Source organism: Coloeus monedula (assembly GCF_965178545.1).
Source record: "Coloeus monedula genome assembly, chromosome: Z".
In the NCBI taxonomy this organism is placed as follows: Eukaryota; Metazoa; Chordata; class Aves; order Passeriformes; family Corvidae; genus Coloeus; species Coloeus monedula.
Genome location: NC_138822.1, coordinates 67164893 through 67177195, shown reverse-complemented (window position 1 = coordinate 67177195; position 12303 = coordinate 67164893).

The following is a 12303-nucleotide window of genomic DNA, read 5'->3' as shown; positions in this document are numbered from 1 at the left end:
ACTCCGGAACCCACACCAGGCTCCTGCACTCACTCAGGGGAAATGTTAGCAGGCTGAAACCCTTACCCTTGTGCAGGTCTCGCTGTGCTGAGATCAGAGGAAGAGCCATGATTGTGGTTGAAGTCCCTCTTCCCTATCTTAATCATGAGAGACAGAATCTTGGAGGAAGGGTGTTAAGCACACAGACTTAAATCTAAAAAACACTGGAAGTGATGAATTACAGTAACACAGAGTTCAAGTCTGGGTAAGCAGGAAATACAAAATTAGGACAGGCAGCACCTTCAGGTAGTGGGGAAATGGAATGGCAGCACTGGCACAGGGAGGAAGACGTGCTGGCCTGCAGTGAAGGGACAGTAGATGGACCATGGATATGGCTGGGAAAACTTGGCTGGAGATGCAGGAGAGGAATATTTGGCTCACTGTTCAGCTCAGCCAAAGAAAACAAAGGACCCTTCCTCTCCAATTGCCATGTGTACACAGGTAAGCAAAAGCAAGCAAGCATACCGTGGTTTCTAGAGAGTTAATGTCTTACAGAGCAGTTAAGATGAAAATTATGACATAGATAAGTGTTGCAAGATGTGTTAAGTAAAGAACTAAAGAGAGGGAGAGAGCTGTGTCTTACTCTTATTATATGAGAGATACTGTGACCAGCAGGAATGGGGTTCTAATGGGGTTTGGTTTAGAACCCTCTGTATGGCTTATTCTGCTCTGACAGCAGCTCTGCCCTGTAAATATCATTTGTTTCAGTCCTGTAAAGTATAAGGCAGAACTGGAAGATTTCCACAGAATTTTAGCAGATCCTTTACCTACAACTAGGCACAAAATCATGCCACCTCCACAACCAGGGAGTAATGACAGATTCTTAAATGCATATTAAGGAGAAAATAGCTTCTTTTTAATGCTATGGAATTTGCTGACAGAGAGGTGCACTACTGCGGTGCCAAGATTATGCACTTCAGAGTACTCACCTCAGCAAAACCTAAAAGTTCTGAAAACCAGGACACATGCTAAGCATATTAGCTCTGTCCCATTTGAGCAATGCCCCAGCTTGCCCATTGTACTTATTCTGCCTTTGCACCACTGCCGAGCTCCTGGCCCATGACCATGGGAAGCAAACAGAGGAGAGCTGCTTCTCAGTGAGTGGTACCTGCACCTGTCTCATCATCAGGTACTGAACCAGCTTCCCTGAAACAACATCAAATCTATTGCATTTTATAACCCATCTTTCATTATGGAAACAAGCCAAAAACCTGTCCAAGGCGATACTTTCAGTTTAATGTCTTTAACTGAAAAATGTCTATTAGATCCCATCTTGCTCCTGGTTCTCTCCATGCCAAGAAGACCTTTGTAGTTCACGACGTCATAAAATTATGTCATTATACTTCAATCTTTTCCCTCTAATCACACCTACATTAGCAGCCTGGAGGAAGATTTGGTTCCTTCACTCAGATCTGCCCAGTTACTCTGCAACTGTGGCTGCTGTCCAGGGCACCCTCAACACACATCACCAAGCATTGCAAGCCCTTTGTGTCCTCCCTTTCTCTGCTTCTAAAGAAAGATTTTAGACATCTCAGAACAGAGAAACAAAAGAGAGACAAGCTTTAGACTATGAGCTGAACACTATGTGTACCTGTGCCAGAAGCAGAAAAGGGATAGAGAAGGATGAGGATGTATCTCCTGCACCTTGACTCATGTGAATAGTCCCCCTGTTGTAAGGTGAAGTCAATATCTGAACTGAGGCATATCCACATGAAGTAGGGGTTCAGCAGATTTTGAGGGTTAAGTACTTAGACTTGAACTGATGGTCAGGTAGTGCACAGTCTAGAAAGAGTGTGTGAAGGCATGGTGGGGAAAAGAAAATGCCTGAAGTTTTCCACCCCTGTGTGTGAATGGAGTCCCTAAGCATGGAAAGCTTTGCAGAAATACCTATGATCAGAGCTGAATTAGCTGCATCAAATGGGAGGGAAAAACAAGGGGTACACAAAAAATAAAGCTGAATAAAAGTAGACAGTTTACCTGGAGAAAGGGTGATTAAAGGAGTCCTGCTCTCCACAGGCTCCAACAAGTCCATGAGCTACTCCTGCTGTATGAGACCTGTTTCCTTGCACTATTGCCTGGGCAGCACAGCTGCAGGGTGTTTGCCATCTGGGCCTCTTTCTTAAGCCACAGAGGAGGTTACTTAAGTAAGGGGCAGGAGGGAGAGGCAGGAAGAAACATGATTTCCTTCAGTCTGAGCAAACTTGACAGCCTGGGCTGAGGCTGCCTTGAGATTAGGACACAACCTACCAGCCCTTCTGGTGTATCCTCACCGGGAGCATACGACCCTGTGCACACGCACAGCCCCTGTCAGTGAGTGGAGACACAGTGGTGCCATTGAGCAGCCTGAGAGCACTGTTAGCTGTCTGACTCTTCCATCCTGTCCTCTCCTGTGAATGCGTTGTTGATGGTGATCACAGAGCTGAGGAACTTGCACCTTGCCTTGTGCATGGAGGCACCAGCTGCAGCTTTACTGGAATGTTACTGCTGGCACCGGGCATCCTCTCATCGTAGTAGGAGGGAGAGGTGGGGAGGAGAGGCACTTTCAGACCAGGCTTGCCACTGCATTGCACTTACATCTGAATTTTCCCTTGGGATTACAAACTACAGCCCCATGTTTCCCAGGGCTTCAGCACCCAGCCTTCAGTGTTCCCTCTTGTCCACCCTGCAGTAGAGCTCCCACCTGCAGCGTGCAATGTCATCCCACATGGTAGAGAGATTGTCTGTCTGTCTTGCTCACTGTGCCTGCAAGGAAAGAGGGTCTGACAGTGAGTGTCATGTGGGGTGCTGACATCCTGCCCAGCTGTTGGGCATGTATACAGCCTTGGGAGGCACAATGGGCTAAGGGAAACTGTGACAGTGGTCAGTGAAAGACATAGAGTGCAGAGGCCTCACTACAGTGGACCCACATGTGAACCTTTAATATGATGGAGAAAACCTGGCTCTTCTAGGGATCAGGACAGGACAGTGTGAACTTCACTGCAACCCAGGAAGCCACTAAAAATTGCTGCATCTGAAGTGGGGCTTGTCTCTCTCTGTGCAAAGTGTGGAGAAGTGTTTTATTCTATATCACACATCAAGTCTGGGTTTTCCCATTTAAAGACCATATTCCTGGGGTTTGTGCTATTCTGACAAAATTGACCCAAGAGACTGGAAACCTGGGGTAGTTTTAGGCATGCTTAGCAGTGTGACTGCCGTACCACAAGACTCTGGCCACTGCATTGCATCTTGTGCTCTTCCACCTTTAGCACTGCCCAGACCTAGGTGTTGCTGAGATCTTTAGTCTCAGAAATAATCAGCAACAGAGGAACCAGTCCCTGGCTTTTTCCAGCATGGAGCAGTGTGCTCTTACTCCACGTTGTAATGGTCTGGCAAGATAGTGCACCATTATGCATTGCAGAAAAGGCCCTTCCTCCCACATCCCCGTGTGGACAGCCTATAGAATAAGAATAAGAATAAGAATAAGAATAAGAATAAGAATAAGAATAAGAATAAGTTCATCTTTGTGATCCTTTTACCACAATCAAAAATTGGCATAGCTAACAACCTCTCTCTTTCATCTATTTCTTTGCTATTAGAAGAAAAAAATCCATTGGTATTTAACTAAGAATTGCAGAATAACAGAAACTACGAACTAGAAATTTGTTCTTCTCATTCAAGCCAGGATTACCAATCTACTGTCTAGGAAAAGACACAAAATACATAGTAAATTATGTAAGGAGTCACTTAAAATGCAGAATTCAAAGAATCAAAGAAGTTTTCCAAAGCAGAAGATTAGTTAGCTAACAAGTTTAGTGCTTGCTTTAGTCTGCAAGCTCTTAGTATATGTCTGCCTCTTAAAAATACTCAGGGCTGTTGTGTCTTAAATTGGGAGGTGACAGTGAAAAGTGATGGGGAAATGGTGGAAATGTTGTCCAGGCCAGAAGAAGGACAATTTCTAAATCAATTCCTGCCTTACACACAGAGATTGTGCCTCTTCTTAAGTATTAAAATTATTTTCTGCCCTTCCGGCTTTAGAGGGAGGAGAATGTTTTGGTTGGATATGCAGAGAGATGCAGTTCTCAGGCTCAGTTCTTTCCCACCAGAGGCAGGTATGTGCTACACCCATCCCATTAATTAGTGCCTGCTCTGGGCCTCTTGTGGAGGAGGACTGCAGTTTGAAACAGCTCTCCATGTCATTGTGAGTGTTCCCATGAAAGTACTCTGGATTGTTAAAACATTCAAAATCAAATATGTGCCTGCCAGATAGAGGATCACTCCAGCTACAAATGAAAAATGTCTTAGATCAGAGAGTCCATCCCTATGCTTAGGAATGGCTATAGTTCTCAACAGAATCACATATTTCTGTTATCCTTCTTGATTTCTCTGCAGGATGCATGCCAAAGGTTTTTATTGTCAATCCAGAAGAGGATCTACACAAGAGAAATTCCAAAACAGCATCAGGGAACAGTATGCTTTTTTTCTTCCCTCTCTTGTTATTTCCTCACATTAAACAATTCATTGACTTTATTGTTCTTGCCTGAGGCAAAGAAGCCTGGCAAATTTGAAAAGTATTTTTATTACTAGTTAGGTGAGTTTACTTTCCCAAGTTCTCTGAACATCCTACTCATCAGTTGCTAACAAAGGCCCCATTCACACAAGGGCTACCAAACAGGTTTGCAGCACAGTTTACAACTGGCCAAGAGGGAGAGCTCTCAGGGCCCCCACTCTGTCTGCTGCTTTGGCATCCAAGGTAATTGACCATTAAATAGGACACTTAAGCCTCAGCAAGGAAAGGACTTGTCTAAAGGAAGGCTTAAGTGGAATTGTGGTGCCTCATAACAAAATTGTAGTTCCAAAAGTTCCTCTTCTTAAACACAGTTGCCTCTGGTTTTTGGCAGAACACTCCCAAGTTACCTCAAACTCTGCCTATGCGCATCCAATACACATTGGGCAGTCCCTTCTGTATGCAGCTAGTAATTACTCCTTCTCTAATTTAATAGCTCCCAAAATAAGAGATATGGGCTCATCTCAATCTTTTGGCCAAGGGAATTTATTGTCTGTTGCCTGTTTTCCCAGGGAGTGGCCCAGGCACCAAAGCATGGAGGGCAGGAAGACTTTGTCCTACCTTCTGGACCCAAAAGCTGAAAATAATATTAAATCCAAGAATTTTATAAAAGAGTGAGGGTGAGTCTGTAGAGTTTAGGAGATGACTTAAATAAGACTTTTCACAGTGAAGGAGGAAGTCGGAAGTCCAGGTGCTGCTACCTCAGCTGTGAAGGTAGGCTGTTTACCAGTAGGAGTCCTCAATTTGTCCTATCAGGCTCTGAATTTAATCTGGGGACCCAGCTGCGCTGCAGAGGCAGAGCAACTGCCAGGCAGCTGCGAGGCTCTGCTGGAAATTACCCCGGGGCAAGGAGTGGATGTGTAGAGGAGTGCGAAGGAAGGATCTGCTCAGAAGTGCTGTTTGAAGTTGAATGCAAATTAACTTGTTGGTAACCTCTGCCTTGCTTTTGATCCTTTTGGTTCAAGCAGGAATTAGGTCCAAAGCACTTAGATATGTGTTTGTCTGTAGCTGGCACAGTCGTGTACAGGCCAAATGACAGGAGGATGCTGCTGGAGTAGTCTAGCAGAGGTGATGTGGCTGCCAGGCAATGTCCCAGTAGGACCTGGGAGTGGAAGCAGAGAGGAGATAAAGAGAAAAGGATAGCTGAGCCCTCGCAAGGTGGTGAAGATTCTCTTCCACTTTGCACAAGTGTAGAAGTAAAGCTGCCTGAGAGTTGACATCAGACTGCTTTTGTGCAGGTGCTCTCTATTACCTGGGGATAAAAGATCTGTGTCACACTTCAGGAGTGCTTAAGATTATGCGGGGCTGCTCCCAGGGCACTGTGCTTGTGACGAGTCCAAGTTTAAAACCTTTCCTGGAAACAAGAGCAGCAGGGAGTGCAGACCCTGACATGAAGGTCTTCACCAACTCTATGCTGTTACATGGATTTCTCAAACACACCACACAGGAATCCTGTACAACCCATATAATATTGTATTGCCATGAACAGGACAGTCCCACTCTTCATGACAAGAGAGAATCCTTTTAATCAAACGTGGCTGGAAGCAATTTTGCTGAGACTGCCCATGAAAACCAGTTAGAATTTTTTGTGTTTTCTGCCCAGGGAAAATCCAGTTTGACTGTTCAGAAAGCACGGCCTATGCAGTCTGCCCCTTCTATGCCCTCCTCCCTATAACACAGACTGTGCCTTAAATCCCACAATATATCCTTTTATCTGAATGTAATGCATGGGGCAATGTGAGATGGAGCTGCTGGTAGAAGAGGTCATGAAGTTCCATTGCACTAGCATTTTAAAAGGGAATCCTATAAAAAAACAGCCCATGACATGGCAGCAGAGAAAGATCCTGCACTCTGTCAATGTCTTGGCATGGAGTTAGCAGGGAGTACGGGACTGGACACAAGCAGAGAGTGGGCTTTTTTTGGCATTGGCCACAATGAGTGTGGTTGTCCAAGGAAAGACTGTGGGGGAGGCTGAGGGGATAGAAGACAGACATGTTAAAGGAAAGCGTGTTCCTACATAATGAGACATTGTACCACATGTTTAAGAAAAAAAAAAAAGGAGGAAAAAGAAAAAAAAGTCCAGGGTGGTGAAAGAATTTCCCCAGCAATGGGGTTGAGCTGAACATAGCTTTGGCTTACCATTATAGTCTATTGTGTCTTTGTAGGCACAGGGATCTTACACTGGACCAGCCTTTGTGTCAAATCTAGCTGCAATGCCTGAGTCCCCCAAGCTGCCTCTCATCTGTGAATCAGCTTTGGTTTGTTTCTACCCATGCAGCTGCTATTTTTTATTTAGTCTAATTTTAGCATATCTACCAGCAGCTGCAAATGTAAATGGTCCCCTTTGGTATCCAGCACGCCCAATTAGAGAAGTGGCCCACATGAGGTATGCTGGGTTCCCCCGCTCCGCATAACTTTAAAAATAGACAAGTAATAAACAAATTCTGCAAAGTGTGATGTTATTACAAACTGCATTGCACAATTTTATGGGGTTTAATTTTTTTCTGATAAATTGTGAACACAAATTGTAAAGTTCACACACAAATATTTCCTCTCAGAATTGGGAAACAAAGGACTTTGTCCCTGAGATGCCACATTGGACCTGGAGACTGAAGCTAACTGCAAGCACAGAAATAGGGCAGAAAAACAGACTTCTGTCGATGAGTGGTATTTTCACATAATGTTGTGTTTATTTCTGGGGAAAGTAAATTAACCGCCTAGGAGGAAAAAAGGATGATCAAAGAAAAATGCAGGTAGCCATGGTAATAAATATAATATTAATAAATAAATTTTTTTCATAAATTTAAAAATAATAAATATCATTGTTTAATATTTAACTTGTATCAGTAAGTACTAGTCTTCCAGGTTCAAGACAGCAGTTGGGAAATCCCCTGGACTGTCTGGGGGAATTGCTACGTCACTAGGCTTTTGATATATTTTTGGAGCATTTTGAGATACGCGGTTTCTTTTCCCTGCTGACTCTTCTGCTCCCCCACCTGTGGCTGCACCCAGCACCCACCTCCTCCCACAGCCCCAGCATTCGCCTCACACATGAAGACCAGCATGCGTTTGTCTTCTGCCAGTGTGTGGGTCATGGTCTGCCAAGGGTTCACACACATTGCTGGAGTGCTGCAACAAAACCAAGACAAGAACATTAAGACAAGAATCTGTGTCCATTCTTCAGTCACTGTACCTCCACTGCAAGGGTAAAAACCCCTTTTATTCCCCTTGTTGACACAGCAGATGGGTGCTTCCCTTCTTTGCTCTTCTGTGCGTGCTGTGAAAGTAATTCAGAGGTAGATATTTCTTATGCTTAGCTAAACTCAGATGTTTTAGTTTTTGAACAAGGTTTCTCGCTTGAGTTACTCTTTCCTATTCTTTCAACAGAAAAAAAAGAGCAGTGTAGGCCCTAATCTTAAGACTATGCCTAATGATTGCTTATTTGGAGACATGCTTTGATGTCTTGGCTTCTCCCAAATATATTTCCATTTTCTAGCCAGGGACTTGGCAATGTGGGATGGTTATACAGACCCTCGGATCAGCCCTCTGCTGCCCTGCTGGTGTTTTACTAATCCTATTATGGCTCTATGTATGAGAAGAGAGACCAAACTAGTTTCTGTTTATTTTTGTCTGTGTGCCATGAGACAGACTAGTTGGGTGGGAGTTTGAGAATAATAATTATCAGAACATCAGTACAATAAAATTATCTTGTACCTTTTCTCTTTAGTCATTGTTGAAGTTTCATGTTGAGTACTTGAAACCAGCAACCGAACTGTGATCTCACAGACCACTGGCGGTCTTTGCTCATTAATCTTGCTGAATGGGAAGCGAAGATCTGTTACAGACATTAAGTAAGGCCTATCATCAATCCTTGTGAGGATGAACATTGCACCTGGAAGAGACTGTGCCAGTTGAGGGAAGCAATGCCAACAGTATTTGTGGGGTGACTACATGGGGAATTCAGTACTCTTGCATGAGCACCGGGTTGGCCTATGTTATGTTTGGCCAACACTTTTGGGAGTCTTTACTGACTGACTTTTTATTTTCAGCCATGAACATGCTACATACTAAAATTACTCCTAAATGTACCTGGTGTCAAAAGCAATCCAAATCAACTTCAGTTATCCTCATACATTTGAACAGCAGAGTGACTTCTGCATGTGGTACTTTTCCTTTTTGATTCAAGCTTCAACATCGTTACAGGATTGTCAATACCTGTCAATACCAGATCCACCATAGTGAAAATCGAGTAAGTATGACTTTTAAAATCAGCATAGCAGAATCAGGCCTTTAGGTGTAAATTGTTCACACTATTTGTGCAATGGAAATGACAACCAGGCAAGCAATCCTATAACCAAGATAATTGGAGTTCTAAGTGAGAAGAGGCAATGAAGTTCATTGACACCTGAATGTGTACTGCCCACTTCATTGTCATCACCATAAAATTCCAACATAAATAAAAGTTGATATAAAACCCCCATAATGGCAGCCATAAGCCAGCCACAGCTGCAAAATTCCGTGCTACGAGGGTGCTGAAAGGCAGCTGAGAAGCAGCAACGTCTGCATACATTGCAGGGGACAGATATCTTCCCAGCACTGCCTCTCTGACAGGGTGCTGCAGCCTGGTGGGGGAGCCTGCAGGGCATCTCTCTGCTGCCTCCTGATGTGAGTGCCCACTTGAGCTGCAGCCTTCCTGTGGAAGAGTTTCCTATGTATATATATGTATATATATATAAAATATCCAGAATTCTCTTTTAAAAAGTTTCAGTCAAGCAGAAACACAACACAGAACACACTGGGTAGTGCATGGTTTATAGGACTGATAACAAATGGTTAATAATAACAGCTTGTTATTCAGCCATACATCAATACTGCTTCCATATGCTTCCATATCAGGCAAATACCTAAAAATAATTTTACCTCTCAAATCAGATCACTAACAAATAAAGCACTCAAAATGATATTGCAAAATATTCACAAAAAGTAATTTTACTAACTCCAGCTAACATGAGACAAAGTTGAATTGATCTATTTTTCAATGCAATGTGTTGTTTATGTAATTCACTGATGGAAAATTTAATACAACTGGAAAGAGGCACTGGAGAAAAACCACTAAAATTCCTCAAAGATAGATATACTACTCTGTATTCCTTTATCACCTTACTGAAAACAGGGACAGGGTTACTGGAAATGTGAAAAAAATCAAGATCACGGTTTGTTGTGGTTAATATCAATTTTTTTAGTCATGTGATTTTATTTGCTAAATTGCTAGTGACTCCTGCTTAGCCTTTGCTAAGGGGACCAGTCCCTTGCTGAGGCCCCTGCCTCACCAGCCATCAGTCCCACTCTGCCAAAGAGTGGTGCAGATTCATGAGAGGAGTCATCAAGTCTAAAATCACTTCAGATGGCAAAGTCGGCTCTTGCTCACACTAAAAATTTTTCCTCTTTAGCATTCTCACATTTGAAGGTCAGCTGCTGCCACCTCTCCCAGCTCTCTTTGTGCTGCAAGGACCATCCTGCCGGGGCCCTGATCTTCCAACCCAGATTGTGAACTGCTCAGGGTACCCTTTAGTTTCACGCATCACCAGAAGCCCAGCTTCACACAAGTCAGGCTTAGGGGACTGGTAGGCCAGTGGTTCTGCAACTCTCACAGCTGGGCTTAGAGACTTTAGAAGCTGCAGAGTGATGGACCTCAATAAAGCTCTTGTCTTCTCTGATTCCTCAACCCCTTCATCTTTGCTGATGGAGCTCCCACATGGGTGGGATCTGCCTTGCCAGCACAGTGGGTTTTTCTGGGGGCAGTCGGAACAGGGCTCAGTGCCTCATCATCCCTACAGGATACATCCTTCCTTTTTGTGCCTCCCAGAAACTCAGTATGCTCATGGGTGCTGGGCTGGCTGGAGCCCTGTGGCTCACCCTATATTATCCTGCATTGCACCACACTATCAGCACAAACCCACAGCAACTGAACCCCCCCCGCCTCTTTTCCTCCCATTTCAGATGGTGTTACTACCTCTCACAATGGACCACTATGATTCATGAGTGAACATCTCTGACATGCTCTGCAAAGAAAAGGTGCTGCATGCTCTCAGTGCTGTTCATTTCTCAGAACAAAGCTGCCTAAGAGCACAGGACTTGTGCCATGTACAGTAGACATTTCTGGCATAGCTTTTACTGAGGTTAATATAATATTCATAACACTGCTAAAGGACTGCTTGTTGGACAAAAGGATTTTGCTACTGGCATTTATCTATAGAAAAGTTTTTCTGTTTTATGCCCACATACTAGCATATAATTATAGTAATAAAGTCTAGTCCCTTGCTTGAAGTGACTGCTGCCAGTATTATGAAATCATGGCAATGGTTGTAAAAATAAAAGAGGTCATAACCCCTCCACACACACACCCCCACTCTGTAGCTGATATGAAATAGCTTTGGTGGGAAAATGCAGACCTTTAAACTTTCTCTACCAAACTCAATGCATTCTGTATTTAACTTATCCTCTAAAACAGTTTGTGTTATAGGAATTTGAAAACTGCATATAACCATGGAAAAAGTCTGTATTTAATTAGCTACTGAGTTGAGCTCAGTTTAAGCAAAATAACAACCACTTCTTTGTGCTAACTTTTTTTAATCGTATGCGTTATATGCATCAGAATGTCCTTATGCCAAGGCTATTCAAGCATCGACTTCTGCTGCGCTGTTCTGGTTTTGGCAAAGAGAAGCATCAGGAAAGGTCTGTATGAAGATGCTTTTTCATGTCTACGAGGGCAAGGACATTTCTTTCTCAGGAAAAGAGGCAGATATTTCAGAATTGCCATGACATTAAGCACAATGTGTTACAAGCTCCCAGGTGCCTCATGGTAAAGCAGTGGAGGGAAGATGGAAAGGCTGCTGCCCATATTCTTTGCAGGGATTTCTGTAGCAAATACTCCTTTATCCCTATTATAAATACAAACATTAGAAAAAAAAATTTAGAGGAGTAATGGACCAGCCATGCAAGAAGGAAAAGCAGAGTGGGCACAGTCTGAGCCCCAGTATGTCACACCAAAACACGGCAAAACATTCTTACATGCAGAACCCGGGATGGAACTAGGTTGTTTCTTGCTGCTGAGCATCTCAGGATGCAAGACTGCATCTAAGCCTTTTTGGTTCCTTTCTTTTTCGAATACTTTCACAGACACCCTGGTTTCACTAAGTGTTTGAGCCACCCTGGTGAAAGAAGTTGAACTTCCTCAGTTGTTAAGAGTAGATCTCCAAAAATCATGCTGCTTGTGAGTCTTACTCCTGACATTACTTTTCACTCAAAAAATTCCAGCTTCAAATTTGGCTCTGTCCAAAAGATGGCAGAATTGAAGGTGTAGTCAGAGAATAAGAAGAGGAATTAAGAGGAATTAGAGATAAATCAAATGAGCACAAGACTGCTGCATTTGACAGCTTCTTCCTGTTCCCTCAGCTCTTCATATTTTGTAGAGTGTCAGAGGCATACAGTGGAGACAGTTGAAAAGTACAATTCCCAGCATGGCCCTGAGCAAGCTGTCTTGTTTTGTTTTCTTAGCTGAGGCCTCTGGAGCCAGTGGGAAAATAAAAACAACAACAAAACTCTCTGTTGTTCACTCTTGTTTACTGGAAGTGGAAAATAAAGAAGAATAAGCAATGTAGAGGGGCAGGAAGGTAGCAATAATAATTTACAGGTTGCCGAGGGGAGAAAAGAAGTTCAGA